Raw genomic sequence first — 18,284 nt, 5'->3', positions numbered from 1 at the left:
TTTGGAAGGGCCAAGTTGTGTAAATAGAATTCTGATAACTGGCCTTATCTTCTACTGAGTTGCTGTCACACAAAGCCATGAATTGATGGTAATTCTGAAATGGAATGGTGCCCCTTTAGGCCAGGGTATTAATTTGGAATTGCAACCATTGATATTTAAGATATAAGGCATATGACTTAGCAAGTTGCCTACATTGTAAGGCTTCTACTGCCCAGCTAGCCATGCAGGCCAGTTGGGCCTCCTTCTCTTGCACCCGTTGCTTTAGGGATTGTATATCCTCTGCTGCCTGTGACTCCTTTTCCTGTAGCAGTTTTGTTAGTGCCTCAACCTCAGCCTACAGCTTTTCCCCTTTCTGTTGTTCATTAGATGCTTCCTTGTCTGCCGGAGGCCCTTCTTGCTATTGCTGTTCTCCCACAATGGAGGGCCTATCTTCCTTATGACTTCCCTGTAGCTGCAACTATTTTCTTAATAGCTCATTCTCCTCTTGCAGCTGGGCTCTTTTGCAGCTTTCTACGTGCCTGACCATGGCCAGTTCTCCTCTTAACTCTTTTAGCTTCTCCTCCATGTGGCCTATGTCCTCAATTCCCTTAGATTTAGCAATTTTCATCCATGTTTGTGTTTTGATCCTCTCTTGTTCTAATGCAAGGAAGAGTGGCACAACAAATTTCTATGGGATGATTTTCCCACCCTCTAACAGGTTGTAGTATGAGCCCAAGCTAGGTTGAGGGCTTGGTTCCAGTATCTCCTCGGTCTTTCCCTCTCCCTGTGATGATTTGGCTATCTTTTCCTCCAATTTCTCGGTCTCTTTTAACTTAGCCAAAGTTTCTTCTAGAGACGTCTTGGCTTCTTGTAGAGCTGTCTTTGAGTCCATCATCCTAATTCTCTCTCTCCAAGTGGAGGTTTTTGGGCTTCCTCATTTATAGGTGATAGACACCTTTGAAGGAGACTCTTCTTTTGGTTTAGTTGTTGTGTCCTGAATGACAATTGGCTCTTTTGACTGTGGCTAGGGTCTGACCACATTTATCTGTGTGCTCCTCCTTGCTTTAAAGTACATGGAGGTTTGCCTCTTTCTCTTCCCTTTTTGTTTTGGAGGTGTGCTTAAGGTAGCAAGCAAAGCTGCTACCTCCCTTGCCAATATCTTAGGTGATTTATCCTCTTGCTGTTCTTTTTCCCTGCTTCCTGTAGAAATCCCTGTGTCAACTGTTTCTGTCTGTGTTGCTGAGATTTCAGGGTGTGTCTTTTCCTTTTGTTTCTGTGTGCCTGCTTTGGCTGTGGCAGCCTTCATTTGGGATTTTTCGTCCTTCTCTGTTCTACTCTGCATCCTCTTTTCCCGTGGTGTTTTTGTTGTTGTTTCTTCCCATATTTAGGCTCAACAATCTAGCCCATTTCCCCTTTTTCTTTCTATTCCTGTTGTGCTTGAATTTCCTGTGTTCCTTCACCATTGGTTTTGTCATCTTCCTTAGTGTGTTCTCCCCCCTCACTGCTAGATGAGGTGATGTCTTCGGGTAGAATTCTGATATTGTCATCCCTGGACATGTTTCGGAAGGTCTCCCAAGAGATGGGGACAGTGTAGGTGTGCAAAGCATCTTCCACCAATAGTTTGATGAGCCCATGATGGGACAATTGATCTGGGATCCCTTCATTTAATTTTTTACCACATTCAATTAATGACTGAAGAAGAAAATAAGGGATGCTCAATTTCTTGTCTGGAGGCAATTCAATCCCATGCCTTAGTTCACGCAGCAACCTGAAATGACATCCATAGATGATGCTAAACCTCCCTGCACATGTGATGTACTTCATAATTTGGAAACAGACTTCACTCCAGAGAGGAGGCAAGCTGGTTCTTCTAACCCCATTTTTGTCTTCTACAGGATGCTCCGTGGGAAAAAAGAATGACTTCTTAGCAATTTGGCCCAATGATCTCTCTTCTTTGCTCCAAGGGAACCCCAATGGTAGACCAGTAACTGCACTAATGAGCTCAAGGGTGAGTTCTAGGGTCAAACCTCTAAAACTAATTGTGGCATGTGTTTTTGTCTGTGGTCTCAGGGACATTAAAAACTCTTCAGTTATCTCCTCATCATGACCTTGAATTTTGTCAAAGAAGGATATCCAATTTGCTCGGGTGTACACCATCTCAGGATGCTCGTGCAGTTTGCTAGAGTCTGATGGTTCTTTCCTTATGAATCCTCCTAGCATGGTAAGAGTGCTCTTTTTATGCTTTAATCAGAAAAGGAAATGCCTTTTATGGTTTCCCCTGAACCCAAGAAGGAATTTCTCGAGTGTCCAATATCAACTAGAAACAATTCTTTGGTTTTAATACTGCTGTCACCGAGAACTCGACTGTCTGCTTATGAAAAGACGAATTTGGTTTTTACAGATAGAGCACAAGGATCAAGTTTTCTTCTCAGCACACAGATAGATATGAAAATTCAATTTTTTTTTTACACACACAGGCTGGCTTCCACGGCTGCATATATCTTCCCTACAGGAGAATTCAAAAAGGAAATGTGGAGGATAATTTTGATGCAGAAAACTGGGAAACTCAGTGCAATATGTAGGCAAACATTTCACTTCCAATACACAGGAATATTTTTTCTTTAATTTTCCAATCTGATGCCATTGAATTCACCACCTTGCACAAACACATCACGGATAGAGAAGTTTTTCAAGCCTACCTCATTTGGAGCTCCAAATTTGACGAAAAATCCCAGGTTCTCCTGCTCCGTAAAGCTGTGCAGGTTTTCGTGTAGAACCCTTCTTGTAGAAGGCCCCCAATTCCTGTATAATGTCATTGTGCTACTGAGCGAGCCCGATACGTGGGAGATTTTCGAAAACAAGTAGGAAACCTGGTGGAGGACGACTTGTTAACATTTTTTGGAAGCGGAGGATGTGTACTCTAGTCGAGGACGTTGCAAGCGCAAGATGGACAGAAGGTGGTGTAAGTTTCAGCCGGGCATCTCTTAACTGCGGCGTGATTCATGGTGAGGGGATGAGGTGGATAGACCGGACCGTTGATCTAACGTCATAGCCATAATTTCTCTGCGTGTTTCTGACCACCATCAACTCCTTTCTGCCATTATCCGCCGCCACCACTACTAGTCCCGACGATTTCTCAGGGAATGGACACTCCAGACGTGTTGGCTGCACATTTTATTGGCAATTTTGAATATAACGGGGCTTGTTTGGATCCCATGAGGATATGTAACGAGTCGAGGGTGGCCAATTAACTGGCCATAGATTCCACTCAATCAAAACCATTCCCATAGGCATGCAGCTTTTAAAATATAATTTATGCAATTGACGAATGAGTTTAGGCACTTACCTGTGTGGTCATGGCCGCGTTATGCAGACTTCGGGTTTTGGAACCACTCCTTCGTTTGCTACTGATTCATGCACGAGTTTTGGAACCCATTCCTTCATTCGCTGATGCTGCGTGCACGAGTTTTTCTTAGATTCAGTTGCTGCTAATATTTCCACGTTCAAGGAGAGCCCTTTGCATGTCTCCTTAGTCGTTTTTGGCTGTCCCTGTCTCCATAGTATGTCTTCCAGAGGGATCAGCTGCTACAGGATTCCTGTAGGATGTCCTGTAGCTGCTTCTCCTCCTAGAATGCAATGCTAGAATGAGCAAGGCTATACTACTGAGGAGGGGTTCGGCTGATGAGGCGGCTAGATAGAGATTGACAGGTATGGTGAGCGAGACACTACTGCTTGATTTCTCCCTAGAAGTTCTTGCTGGCAGTATGAAGAAAACATGGTTTTTTTTTGTGACTATGCAGGAACAAATAACATGATGAGTGCAACGAAGGTGTAAAGAGATGACAAAGGGTGACATATGGTGATGGACAGAAACAGGAGTGTTGGTAGGTCTCATAGGCAGATTCCCAACCTTCAGATTCTCTTCTGAGATCAATTTTTCTTGGCTGTGGGTTCTACATGATCTTCATTTAGAAGACACAGAACTTCCTGTAGAAGGTGAAATCTTGGCCCGAATGAGATCAAATCTTAGGAAAGGGGAGTGGTCATGGAGGAATAGTTTGTGAGGGATGCTTGCAACCTGGTGCTGACCTCTATCCTTGTTTTGTGCGATCCTCCTAACCTGCAATGTCCCTCTTGCAACCTGCAAATTTTTCAACAGAAGTCAGGGTGATTTTTTTGTATTTTTTCTCTTTTTTTTTTTTGAGAGACAGCTGGGGCACCTTCAGGAGGTTTTCACCCTCACTGTCTACCCCGGGTGCCTCTAAGAGGTTTTCACCCAAGGATATTTTTATTATTTTTCTGTTTTTTCCTCTCTTTTTTTTTTGTTTGGTGCTCAGAATGTGGATGGGGTGGAGACAGGGACCTGCTCCACTACCAGCACTGATTTATCCAGAGTTTCAATGAACTCCTGCTTAGAAAGGGGCTTCTTGTAGATCTTCAAATGATGCCCATTGACGAGCATGGGGATGGCTTCTTCATCAATGGTCCTGAGAAGGACTGAACCATTGTCATTACATTTCTCCACTGTATATGTTCCCAGCCATCTTGTCCTCAGCTTCCCTTTGAAATCCTTGTATCTAGAATAATATAACAGTGCCCAATCTCCTGGCTGAAATTGCTTCTCTTTAAGGTGTCGATCATGCCATATGTTTCTTTGAAGTTGTACCACCTCTGAGTGGAGGAGGGCCTGCATTCTTTGTTCATCTAGTCCATTCATCTTAAGCAGTCTTTTCTGTTGTGCATGGCTGAGATCTAGGTCTAGCTGAGCTGCCAATCTCAATGTGTTGTATTCAAATTCTATGGACAACAAAGCCTTCTTCCCATAGACCAGATCATAAGGTGTGAAACCTGTTGTAGTTTTCCAAGTAGTGTTGTAGGCCCAGGTGGCCTCAACCAAGCGATCTGCCCAATCCTTTTTGCTGCTTCTCACCACTTTAGTCAAGATCTCTTCCAACACCTTGTCAGTGACTTCCACCTGCCCATTTTCTTGCAAATGATAAGGGGTGGAAGTTCTGTGCTTAATCTTGTGATGAGCAAGCAGGTCTTCAATCAGGTTAGAGGTAAACTGGCTTCCTTGATCTATGACTAATTCTCTTGAGTAGCCAAATTTATAGAAGATATTTTCCCTCAAAAACTAAACCACTTTTTCTTCTATTACTACCTTGATTGCCTTCATTTCTGCCCATTTTTTCAGGTAGTCTGTGCACACAATGATGTAAGACTTTTGTCTTGTAGGAGGGTTGATAGGACCCACAAAGTCCATGCCCCACTTCTCAAATGGCTCGAAAGTCACCTGAGGTTGGAGAGGCATTTCATCCCTTGGAGTTAGTTTCCCCATCCTTTGACGTCGGTCACATTGGCTGATGTATCTCCTGACATCTTAATGAAGAGTGGGCCAATAGTAGCCTGCCTGTAGAATTTTGAAAGTGGTTCTTTTTGCTGCAAAGTGGCCTCCACAGGGTCCATCATGACAGGTCAGGAGGATGTAAAAAACTTCCTCCTCCCTGACACAACGCCTCAAAATCTGATCTGGGCCAAGTTTGAATAGGTTTCCCCCAATCCAAGTGAATGGGGCACTTTTCCTCACGATCTTTATCTTCTCTTTTGAGGATAGGTGTGGCAGGAATTGTGCTGAAACCAAGTAATTTGCTATATCAGAAAACCATGGAGAGAGTACTGAAATAGCAAACAGGTGTTCATCTGGCCACTGATCATCCACCACCCCTTCTTCTCCTATAGGCAAATCTAGTCTAGACAGAAAATTAGCAACAACATTTTCCTTACCTGGCTTGTCAACAATGGTCAAATCAAATTGTTGTAATAAAAGTAACCCTCTAATGATACGAGCATTTACATCAAGTTTATTCATCAAATACCTAATTGCAGCATGATCAGTGTGTATGAATGTCTGATAACCAGTGATGTAGTGTCTGAACTTGTTTAGGGAATGGACTACAGCTAGGAGCTCTTTCTCGGTTACAGTATAGTTTAATTCTACCTTGGACAGGTTTTTACTGACGAAATATATGGCATATCGTAGCTTCTCTTCAACTTGTCCTAAGGCTACTCCTATGGCTTTGTTTGAGGCATCTGTGTGAATTTGAAAAGGTAGAGTCCAATTTGGACCTCTCAAGATAGGGGCAGTTACTAGTGTATCCTTCAACACATCTAGAGCCTCTAGACAATTGTCAGTCCACATAAACTCAACATCTTTCCCCAAAAGACCAAACAATGGAGAGGCTAGCTTATTGAAATCTTTAATGAACCTTCTATAATATCCCTCTAAGCCTAAAAAACTATGAACATCCCTTACCTTTTGAGGAGGTGGAACCCTTTGGATGATAGCAATCTTGTTGGGATCTACCTGTAAGCCTTGCTGAGAAATTGTATGACCTGGAATGGTCCCTTCAGTCATCAGGAACTCAAATTTTTCAACTCACATTTTTCAGGACTGAGGGACAGGTTCATTTCAACACACTTGGTTAAAACCTTTCCCAGGTTAGTCAGTGCTTCTTGGAAGTTGGACCCATAAGGGGTAAAGTCATCCATATAGATTTCCACCGAATCATGAACCAGCTCAGCGAATATGCTCAGTATCGCTCTCTGGAAAGTGGCAGGAACGTTGCATAACCCAAAGGGAAGGACCCGGTAGGAAAAAGTACCCCATGGACAAGTGAAAGTGGTCTTATCTTGATCTTCCGAGCTGATTTGGATATTATTATACCCGCTAAACCCATCTAGGAAAGAAAAGAACTTCTTCCCTGCCAGCCCATCTAACACTTGATCTATGAAAGGCAAAAGGAAATGGTCCTTCTTGGTGGCTTTGTTAAGTTCTCGATAATCTACACAGATTCTCCACTTCCAATTTTTCTTGAGCACAAGCACCAAAGGAGAAACCCACCCGCTGTCAGAGATGGGGTAGGTGAATCCTGCGTCCAATAACTTTTGTAATTCGTCTTTGACAATGTCTTTGAGGGCTGGATTCATTCTCCTCTGAGGCTGCCTGATTGGTTTACAATCCTCTTTAATGTAAATGTGATGCGTACAGACTGAAGGGTGGACTCCTTTCATCTCCTTATATCTCCAAGCAAAAGCATCCAAATGGCGGTTCAACAAGCTACACAACTCCTTCTTTTGAGAGGGAGATAGGGACAAGTTGATCTTCAAGGTTCTTTCAGGGCCAAATTCCACATTCTTAACTCGGGAAGAGGTCGAATCAGCCACACAGAGATCCCCTAAAGCATTGGCTTGGGTGTCTCCTACTAACTCTTCTAATGGCAGCACACTGGGAGGTGGATTTTGGATTAAATTCTCAATAAGGTCATCCTCGGTTTGAGGACCCCCACCTGGTGGCCTTCACGGTGCACACAGGTGCAGAGTAGACTTCATCATTATCTTCCTCCTCCAACCAGAGAGGTAAGTCATGTTCAAGAAAAGGTTGGGCAGGAGGATATAGGACTAGATGTTTGGACATTGGCCCATTTTTAATGGTCATGCTCCCAGCTCGACAACTGATGTAAATATCTGCAGTAGCTAACCAAGGCCTTCCCAAAATGAGGTGGTATCTAGTGAGTTTTGCCTTTGGCTGAAGGAGCAAAAAGTCCGCAGGGTACTCCCAAGTATCAACAGAGACCAGGACATCTTCCAAAATCCCTTCGGGAGTCACGGTGGAGCGGTCTGCTAACTGCAGTACAGTCGAGGTCTTTCTCAGGGAACCCTGAAGGTTAAGTTTGAGCATAGTGTCCCTGGGCATCACATTAATGGTAGCCCCTAGATCAATCAGGGTGTGGGGAATTATGGTGCCATTGATGTGGACATCCACTACAGGATTACCAGGGTCCAAATATTTTGGACAGATTACTTGTCCCAACATTAGGTCAGATAATTGTCCTATGACATTGATAGTTGGGGCATCTCTCTTGCGCCTGCCTGGGTGCCCGAAACACTTCTCTTTGATTAATTTGTTGTAGATTGGTACATCTTTGATGGCCTGGAGAAGTGGTATTTTTACACACAACTATTTAAGTTCTCCCAGAAGTTCAGTCTCTTCCGGGTTTAGTTGTGTGTATCCAGTTAGTCTCTCAGGAAAGGGTGGAATGGCTTTGGGTTCACTTTCCTGTTTTTTGGCTTCATCCTCCTTAGGAGGAGGTTGGCTATCTGGGAGGACCTTCCTATATCGAAGGTTGATCTCCTAAATCTCCATAGCATAGGTAGGGCATGTTGTCTCTCCAGTATATACCTATTGGGCTTGTCTGTTATTGGGGTTCAGGTTCGGATGAGCAGGCATCTAAGGTTGTCTTGGAGGAGCAGGAGCTATGGTTGAGTAGGTGGTGGAGGCAAAATGGTGGGAGGAGAGTTGTAATGGGGCCTCCACGCCTGTTGCAGTGCATTCCACCAAGCTTGTGACTAAACATGAGAATGAAAAAAATGAGCAGCGGGTTGAGTATGGTATTGAGGTGTATATGACCAAGGAGGGGGTGTGGACCAGGAAGGATGAGCAGGAGGACCCCAAGAAGGTATGTGAGTGGATTGGTTGGGGTTTTAATATGTTTGCGATGTCCCTTGCATCCCCTGCTGGTAAGGTATGGATCCATGTGGCCTCCTTTGGTTAAGGAAGTAGAGTGTTTCAGTGGCTCCTTCAGCCCCTTGGTACATAGCTTTAAGTCCGGGTAAGGTTGGGCACTAGTTTGTAGGGTGGTCTTCCTCACAAATGAAGCATACCTCTATTGAGTGCAATGGACACTCGTTCTTAGGATGCTTCCTTGTGCATCTGGGACAAAAGATGGCCAAAGCTCTCTCAACTTCCTCTTTATTCTGTTGGATTCAGAAAGTATCCAGTTGCATGGCAATGGTCTATCTCACCTCACTTTTAAGGTCTTCCATCTGATTTATAAACTCATGTTTGGAGAAGGTTGCACTAGCTAAAAGTGGATTCCCCCTACCTCTTTTCTGGGCTACCCTAGAATGGTTTCTAAACACAGCCTTTATGTCCTCATAAGGTAGTTGGAAGATGTCTCCTCCAGCTAGCAAATGGAGGGTATCTAGAAGGTCTTTAGGGACTCCTCGGAGCAGAACCAACTTCAGAGATTCGGGGTCAAGTGTGCACCTAGCCCTTTTATAATTGAGTTGGAACCTTTCTTCATAGTCTTCCAGAGACTCATCACTTCCCATGGTCATTCGAATGATTTCTCCCTTCGTTTCCTTTGACCTACAGTAGTCCCGGTATTTGTTGTTAAAGGCTTGCTGCATTTGGGCCCAAGTTGTGATACTGTTTCCAGGTAACCCCATGAACCAGCGCAGTGCTGCATCCTTGAGGGTAGAGGGAAAGAGTTTCAACTTTTGCTCATCTTCTACATAGTCATAAGTCCGACAAAGGACAGCAAACTCAAACAAGAAGGTATCAGGGTCTTTAGCGGTCAATCCATGGAAGTGAGCTAAGGCTGAGGGACTTATGTTTTTCATTTTTGTGTCCCAATTTATCTCTCGGATGGGAAAGGCACCTTCTATTCTCTCCCCATTCCCTATACCGTTCCTGTGTTCAGCCATGGTCTCAAGAGGAACGTTTTCTTGTTCTTCTTCTGTTATAGGATCTTCGTATATCTCTAGAGGTTCACCTATAGGTTCTTCTGGATCACTGCCATCGAACAAGAGAGAAGGGTGACTTAGTGATGTAGTGGGGGTGTTGGGTAAGAATTTTCCTGTATGGTCTCTATTCCCACGAGGCATGAAAATGAAATATTTTTGGTTGATTTTTGCTTTTTCTGCTTGTACCTGCAAAACTGAAGTGGATTGAACTGCAACTAACTAAAATCTATCTTGCTGGAATGAAAATGCAGAATTGAAATGAAAGCATGAAAGGACTAATCTATGCTGCTGGAATGAAATCGCAGAAAGGAAATGCTAAGCTACGCTTGCAGAATTGAAATGCTAATTTACACTTGCGGAATTGAAATTGCAGAATGGAAATCCTAATCTATGCTTGCAGAATTGAAATTCTAGTCTAGGAAAGCTGGAAATGTCTAATCTACTTTTGCGGAAATGAAGTTGTAGAATGGAAATGAAACAACTACTCTATGCTTGCTTAAATAAACTACTGAGTAGAAGGTTGTAGTAGAAAATAGAAGAAAAGCAGCAATCACAAATACTCTAACGCGTCCCTGGCAACGATGCCAAAAAGATGGCGGGCTCTAATATTGCAGCAATAATGTTGCAACTCCTGGGACTCCCTTCTTTAATTTTATCAACCCGGTAGTTAATAACAAACTTGGAAGTGATGGTGCTATATGCACAAGAACTGGCTCTTACCACAGGCTGTCACTTGATCAGCTGGCACAAGTCCGCTAGGAGCTTAAGCCAACTTCTATGAGCTCTTAGAAGAATCTTTTAACTATTATGGATGAAATCTAACTCTAAGGAGGCCAATCTAATTGCAAAAAGAAACTAAAAGCTAAATGGAAATGAAAACTCTAGCAAACCCTAGTTTTACTGACTAACCCTACTGGTGCAAGAAAAGAGATGAAGGCTGCTGAAATGGATGCCATTGACTCTTGGAAAGTTAAAATGCATGTTTCTAAGCTACTTCTGAAGTAAAATCTGGAAAAAAACATCTTTTTGTATTTTTGAGTAATTTTGCAGAATTATTATGCATGTGCTTTAACTGTTTTTACTGTGCAGCAGTTGATTGGCGAAAGGAAATGGATCGGGAACTTGCAGGAGGTTGGGAAGGTGAGAAGAGGGCCTAAGGGGTCCCTATCACCCTTCCAGAGAGTTTTACAGTGATCAGATCTCGAGAAACTGCCCACGTGATCTTCTACAGGAAGTTTGCAGGGGTTCTACAGGATGTTCTACAGGAAGAGTCGAGAGAGGATTTTTGAGGGTTGATGGAGGAAAACTGATGGGAAAGTGGAATGGAGGTTAGTTGAGGCTGTGAAGAGGTTTAGGACCTGGTAAATGAGGCTTGGGAGCGATGAAGACGGTTGGAGTTGTTCAAGGATGGAGGGAGCAATGTTGCACAAAAATGAAGAAATTAGGTCAAACTGGCAAAGTGTGGCAGATGAAGGGAAGGAATCCAGAATCTGGGGTTGGAGCAGGTGGTGTGAGGAAGGAAGGATAGGCAAGGATGGATTACAGGTGATCTGCACACTATTTCTCCAAACTAATCAAAGAAAGACTAAAAACATCAGAGGTCTATCTACTTTAACCTATTCTGACCTAAAAACGAGAAATCATGGTGGACAGAAGTTTATTGGTAGAAAATCATGTAAGACAACTATGAAAACCAAGAAAGAACAGATCTAAGCATGTCATCACAACTAGTATCAACTTCCCTAACTAAAAATCTAACACTTGTTATTGCATGGAAAGGAAAAGCAGTGTTTTTGTGGCAGCAAGTATGCCTTGGTCTCAGCTCAAGGTCCCAAGGAGGGAGAGATGAGATCAAGGATTGCTTGGTGACATTTTTGCAAGTCTTTTCCTTTACCAAACTATCAAAACAACCTGCAGCATGAAAAGTTATTTCAATCATCAAAAGAAACCTAAATGACAAAGAAATATGTTAATCTAAGTAGCAGAAATTATTCTAGGAATGTAGCAAAAACATGTAAAAGTACACAAAAGGAGGTATTGGCACTTGGGTTGGGCCCAAACCCAAGAGTTAAAGCCTCCTAAAAGAAGCTCAGAGCTGATGCAAAGTGAAACTGATCTCCATTACTCAAAAAATAACCATGTCACAAAAATGTTTACAGCAAAAGCTCAAAAATGAGCTGAAAGGTAGAGCAGCTCTAAAGTGTGAAAATAAGAATGTTCAAGAGCTAAACTACGAAGGCTGGAAGCCTTCCTACTTATCACCACGAGGACCTCCAACAGCCCTCCTTATCTCAAGGGGCTTGGCTGCTCAAAACTGCAAGTAATTAGCCACTTCACAAAATCTGCTTGGTTGCCCTTGGGGATCATTTTCGGTGGGTTGTTGAACTCCGAGCTGATGGTGGAGAACTTGAGGAAGGGACCATTTAGTGCAGGAGACACCCTTCCTACAAATCCTTAGCCTTGTTCCCCCATATTTGGCTATCAACTGGCTCATAAATGCTTGAACTTGGTCCAAAAGATGTCTAAAAATCTCTAATAAGCACGTATTAGACTTCATGGTCAAGTGACTATTCTAATTCATTCAATTAACATAAATATACTCAAAAGCATGCATAAACTATGAAGAATGGTGGATTAATGGAGAACAATAGGCAAAATGAATAAGTTACCCAATTTTGGGGCTCATCACCAGGTAGTCTCATTGATTGCTTTCTTAATTTATTATATTTCTATAATGCACTGTGACTGCAACTTGGGCTTCTCAAATTCCATTTTCAATGCGTTCTTTGTCACAGCTAGTGAAGTAGCTGCATTTGTTGTGTTGTACATGATATACCATGACAACACTTTATCATGCAGTGCTATGACCAGTTGCGCTTTCTTCATATTGTCATCATTGATCTGTTGTGCTTTCCACACAACTTCCACGATAAACTAAAATTGATCAGGATCCTCTGATCCCTGACCCTTAAAAATAAGCATCTTCACTACATTAGCAATGTTAAAAGGTGGACGTGGATGTGGAGGTGTAGGTGTATGAGGTGGAGGTGAAGATGTAGGTGTATGAGGTGGAGGTGAAGATGTAGGTGTATGAGGTGGAGGTGAAGGCAGCGATGGAGTGGTTGGTTGGGGAATCCTAGAAGTGCCTTGATTGTCTGGCTACAACGCACCTCTAGGCATACTAGGGTTTCTCTTTTCTTCTTTACTTTTTGATTCACCCAATAATGGACTCTACTCACCTTCAATGAATTTATCATGGTCTATTCTAAACCTTTTTCCGCTTCATGTAGATCTAGTTTGGCTTCTTTTAAACATCAATTCATAGGCAATACAACCTTTTCACATAACAACATCTTAATCCATAGCTTTAAATAATTCAGATACTTACCTCGTGGACCTTCGAAAAATCGACGCTTAGCTTCATTGTAGGATATTGATGTGTTAATCACAAATTCATGATAAAGCCTCTGAGAATACTATCAATATAGTAGTCAACAACCCTTGCGGCCTTATTTTCAGTTTCCTTTAGTTGCTTAATCAACTATGGGGTCCACACAATAGGATCGTTGTGTTTCCAATAGGGCTTGTTTGTAGCTAGTTTTGAAAGCCACTCATGCAACTCGCTAGTGAATGATGAGAAAAAGATTTCATGTTGTTCTGTATAAATATACCATTGTAACCATCTTTTCGTCGACTAGCGTGAATTTCTATTTTCCCATACTACAAATTCGTGCAACTTTGGATCTACCCAATCTTGGATCTCTTTTTTAGTCTGTTGCCACATCCCTTAGATAGATCCCGATCCAAGCAACATATTGGGTTTAGGGGCTTAGACCCAGGTTTAGAGTTAGTATGCACTAACCAACAAAACCCTATACTACCGACCGTTTCCGAAACGATCTACGTAGTGCAGACTGCAGTCTCACCCGAGGCAATATTGCTGGATGCTAGAACCAAGTTTTTGCATCCAAAGGGGCTATAAGGTTTCTTCCTATTTAGGGCTTAATTCAACCTTTGTGAACCGTTAACCTTATTATTACAGTCATAAAGCTTTTTCCTACTTAACAGACTTGCGAGCTACATGTAACTAGTCTAACATGCATTATTCATCATATAAAATAGTTTTTGAACCTTCGTGATAAAATTACAGAAGAAATATATAAAAGGGAATCATAACCAGGCAGAAGTATATAAACTACACGAACATATATAAATACACAGATTTGTTCCAAATTCTTCTTTATTAATTCAAATCTTCACTAGTACAATCTTTCTAACCCCACGCACATAGTTGCAAATTTACCAAGGTCTCCAGGTACACAGTTGCAAGAGCCTTCCCCTTCGTCCGAATACAAAAAGGATACCACAGTTACAAACCCAAAATCATATCATAACGTGAATTGCTAGCTTTGACTCACTAAGACATCCCTTTACATATCTTTTTCCCTTACAATACCATGGTCTGCAAACCTTGGGCGGAGCTCCAAATAATCAAATTTATCCCATACCTTTACAAAATAAGAGGCTTTGCCCTGCCCTAAAGTCCCTTTGACTCCTAGGACTCTGTGTGAATCACGCTCCACTCCTCAAAATGTGGAGACTTTACATGACTTAGACAAAACTTGGACCTAGGGGACCCTTACCTAACAGGGAGCTACACAATTCACCTAGGGATTATTGTGCTAGCCATCAGAATCAAAGTCATGTTATGTCCAAAAATTAATATAACTTGGGAATGTGAAATATGATTGTGAAGTAAGTAAACTATTAAAAAATATTTCCAAATTTTTAACAAATGGAAAACTTATTATTTATCCTCGGTTAATAATAGAAGTTCACAAAAAAATCAACGTATAAATGGAAATAAGGAAAAATTTAACATTTTAAAATTTCTTAAAATAATAATGAAAACTAAAACAAAATGAAAATATAAAGTTTAAAATTCTTAAATCACAAAAGTGCAACATTTAAATTTCAATATTCTAGGAAAAAAAATATCACTATAAAGATCACTCTTGAGGAGAAATTACAAAATAAAAAATGATCATTTAAAAGAAAAAAAAACTCTTCTTTACAAGAAAATCAACATTACTTAAAATGATGTATTTAAAGTCCTCCATTATATAGAGGGGAAAACAATAAATTTCATGTTTTTTTTTAAACAAAACAAAGAGATCTCATACACAATAATCAGAAAATGAAAAGTTATCACATAAAAGTTTAATCTTCGAGTGATTGTTTGTATGTAGGATGAAGATCATACCATAATACACAACATCTCATCTATTATTTGCATGATTTGCATGTAGAATGAAGATCATACTCTAATACACAACATCTCATCTCTTTAGTTATATTAGATAAAAAATTAATTAAACCAAAAATCTAACCGGTCAAAATAACTTATTAATTTATTATCAAATTAGTGTTCCATAACAACAATATTGTTTCAACTAAATTTACAACTATTAAACAAAAAAATCTAACTTAAAATAACCTATTGATCATCAAAATAGCATTCCAAGACAACCAATTTTAAACCATGAAAAAATAATAATAAGTAATTATTTAACTCATTCTTCATAAATTTAAAATAAACCTAATTTGAGATTAAAAAGAATATTTCATATTTCACACTAAAATTTAGCAACTTTATCCATATCCCCACACACACACACATATATATATTAAAAAATAAATAAAAATAAATAAATCATGGATAAGTCAGTAACTTCTCATATCTCGTAACCCTTTGGACAACATAAAAATAATCCAAAAAAAATCAATTAATATCTATTTACGCTACCACAGTGTTGGCTTCGAACGGTAATACCGGGATAAGTTCTAAATCTAAATCACAGACATGTTCACGTTTTGGAGGCCTTGGTAAGTTCAGACGTCGCACTAATTTTCCCTCATCATTGAATATTATTGATTTTAATTCTCTGTCCATCAACATTATCCATCCACTGTTGTCCAATCCTAAGGAATCTGTCACATAACCCTCTCACCGATCTATTGGCATGTGCATGCACTTCACACTATTCATGTGACATGGCATTCTCATTTAACTTCCACAAACAAATATCACGATCATCTTTTTAACATATCAACACAACTCGGTCATCACATCAACTTTTACATGCGTATTCATCCCATGTGCCTTCATTCATTCGGCAGTGGAATTTCTTTCCAAAGTCGGTTTGTTAGGGTAGGGGAGCAACTTCTATTGTTATGTAAGGACTTGTAATTGTTATAGCACTAGTCTAAAAAATATTCATTAAGTTATGTAAGTTATTTTAATATGTTTAAAATGGGCCTATATTGATTAGGTTTACAATTGTCCAACAGTGGTTTTTACTATGACAATTAACAAGAAATTTTGTCCCAAGTACCTCCAGATTTGACTTCGAAAACAAGACAAAATTAAAAAGAAAAACTTCCATCCCATATGATTCAACATGACACATCACATCAGAACAACCTCAATAAATATAAACTGGAGTAGCTATGCCCAAAGTTCATTGCTACCTGCACAAGAATAGAGAATGTATGTGTCAGCCATAACTACATATATGTTCATCTATGCAACCTGCTCGAAGCAATAAATGACACCAACACACAGGATTCAAGAATTAAACGCAGGATTCAAGAATTAAACGCAGGATTCAGGAATTAAACACAAGAAAACACAAAGGAAAGAACAAGGATCAACCATAAGAGTTTATCAGCCATTGGATGACATCCAAATCAATCCAAACACACATTTGAATTTGGAAAAAATCAATCCATGTCAATCCTCCCTTCCAATCAAATTCAAGAACAGAAATCTATAAAACCACCTCATAATTGCTTCATAAACTTTCATTCTACTCATCTGCCATTAGATTTACTCCATCAGATATTGTGCAGATTGTAATTAGGTTTGAATAATTCAAGTATTTTTTGTTTTTTGGCTTTTTAATCTTCCATTAATTTACAGTATAAATTTAATTTTTTTCCCTTTATTTATTTCTTTTATTTTTAATCTTCCAAATCTTCAATTATTTTACCATATGAAAAATTGTGTGTAATTTATCTTCTGTGAAATTGCAGACAAAAAACCATAACATGTGAGTCAATAGAGAACAAATTAATCATGCCAAACATGAAATTTAGCTTGTGTGTATGAAATTCGTCTTTAGTGTCATTCAAATGTTATACAAAAAATAATCCATAACATTCCGTCTTTGGTTAAGAGAAAATGAGGCTCTCTGAAGAGAGATATCTATCAAAGAAGTAGAAGAGTTAGTCAAATCTATGGCCCAAAACAAGGCTCCTAGACTTTCCAGTAATCTAACACTTATTTGGTATTCAATCCACAAAGAGTACCATAGGATGAAGCTATATTATTCTCCATTAAATAAGTGCATCGATCATAAGGCAACCCACTATATCTTTGAGAGAACGACCTTGTCATTCAACACAACTCAATAAGTAGTTGATGAATTTGTCATTCACTCACGTATACAGTATAACTAAACGTTGATGAATTTTAAAAACAACCAGGAATGTAACCTTAGGAGACTGTTTTGCTTCATAACAGTCACCTAGGCATGAATTTAGCATTAAGTATAGGCAATAGAAGAGATTTGAATCCTTAATAAATTTCACAGTTTGCATAATGAACAATATTTTGTCACAGCCTTGCACACATATTATTCAATAATCGAATATGATATCTAGCAAGGAATGTATGAATCAAGGAGATTGAAAACCATCATGGAATCTCTTGATGTTACCTTCTGCACTTTAGTTCCCAAAAAACAAAAATTCAAGGACCTCATGGCCTTTTCTCTTTGCTCCATGAAATGTAATCTAAAAAGTAATTCTAGACAAAGTCTTACTTGTTGGTTGTATGGGGAAATTAGGCCATCTAAGAAATAAATGCCCATAAGGAGAAGCCTACAACAAAGGTAAATGAAACGAATCACAAGGAAGACTTGAAATGATCAATGAAAAGGTAGAAAGTTCACAACAGATATTCTCTGTTCACTGCAATAGGTGTGGCTCAGATAGACACAATACAAATCAATTTCTACATCATCCTTTTCATATTAAAAGAGAATAATTATATATTCTAGATGAAGGATGTTGTTCTTCAAGTACATAAACTTCAAAATTTGAAATAGGTTCCAAAGATATATCTCTATGGTTCAACAAGAAGCCATTTTGATTAATAATCATTGTTCTTGTAAATATCCCAATGTTTGTAACTACAATATTGAAATCATTAATTGTAGTAGTGAAGAAGAAAGCTTAGAAGAAGAACCAAATATTGTTGGAAAAAAATTCAAGGTTTGTATGGCTCAAGGAAGAGGATATGGAGATGCACAAATGATGTCTCAAATAAAATCTTTGCTTGAAGGAGGTATGAAGGCAAATCTTTTGTATGCCTTCCTTAAAACAATGGCGAAATCTTGTAAGTTCTCATAAATTCTTGGCCCCATAGGAAGAAAGCCTAATTTTGTTGATGCAAGTTTTGAAAGAAATACCAAATCATTCATAAGACATAATAGAAATGAGAGAACACAACCCCTTACAGTTAATGATTTGGGCAAAGAAATAAGTATTCTAAAGAAATAAGTCGCAGTACTCAGAGACAAAATCAGCAGGATATAACAAAAGAATCAAACAAATCTCCGGGCCAAACAAGAGATAAATAAATTAAAAGAACAAAT

Source organism: Pinus tabuliformis, chromosome 3_2 (genome assembly GCF_031772625.1).
Source record: "Pinus tabuliformis cultivar Carrire ecotype Pingquan chromosome 3_2, CPIR1, whole genome shotgun sequence".
Lineage (NCBI taxonomy): Eukaryota > Viridiplantae > Streptophyta > Pinopsida > Pinales > Pinaceae > Pinus > Pinus tabuliformis.
This window is presented reverse-complemented; position numbering follows the sequence as displayed.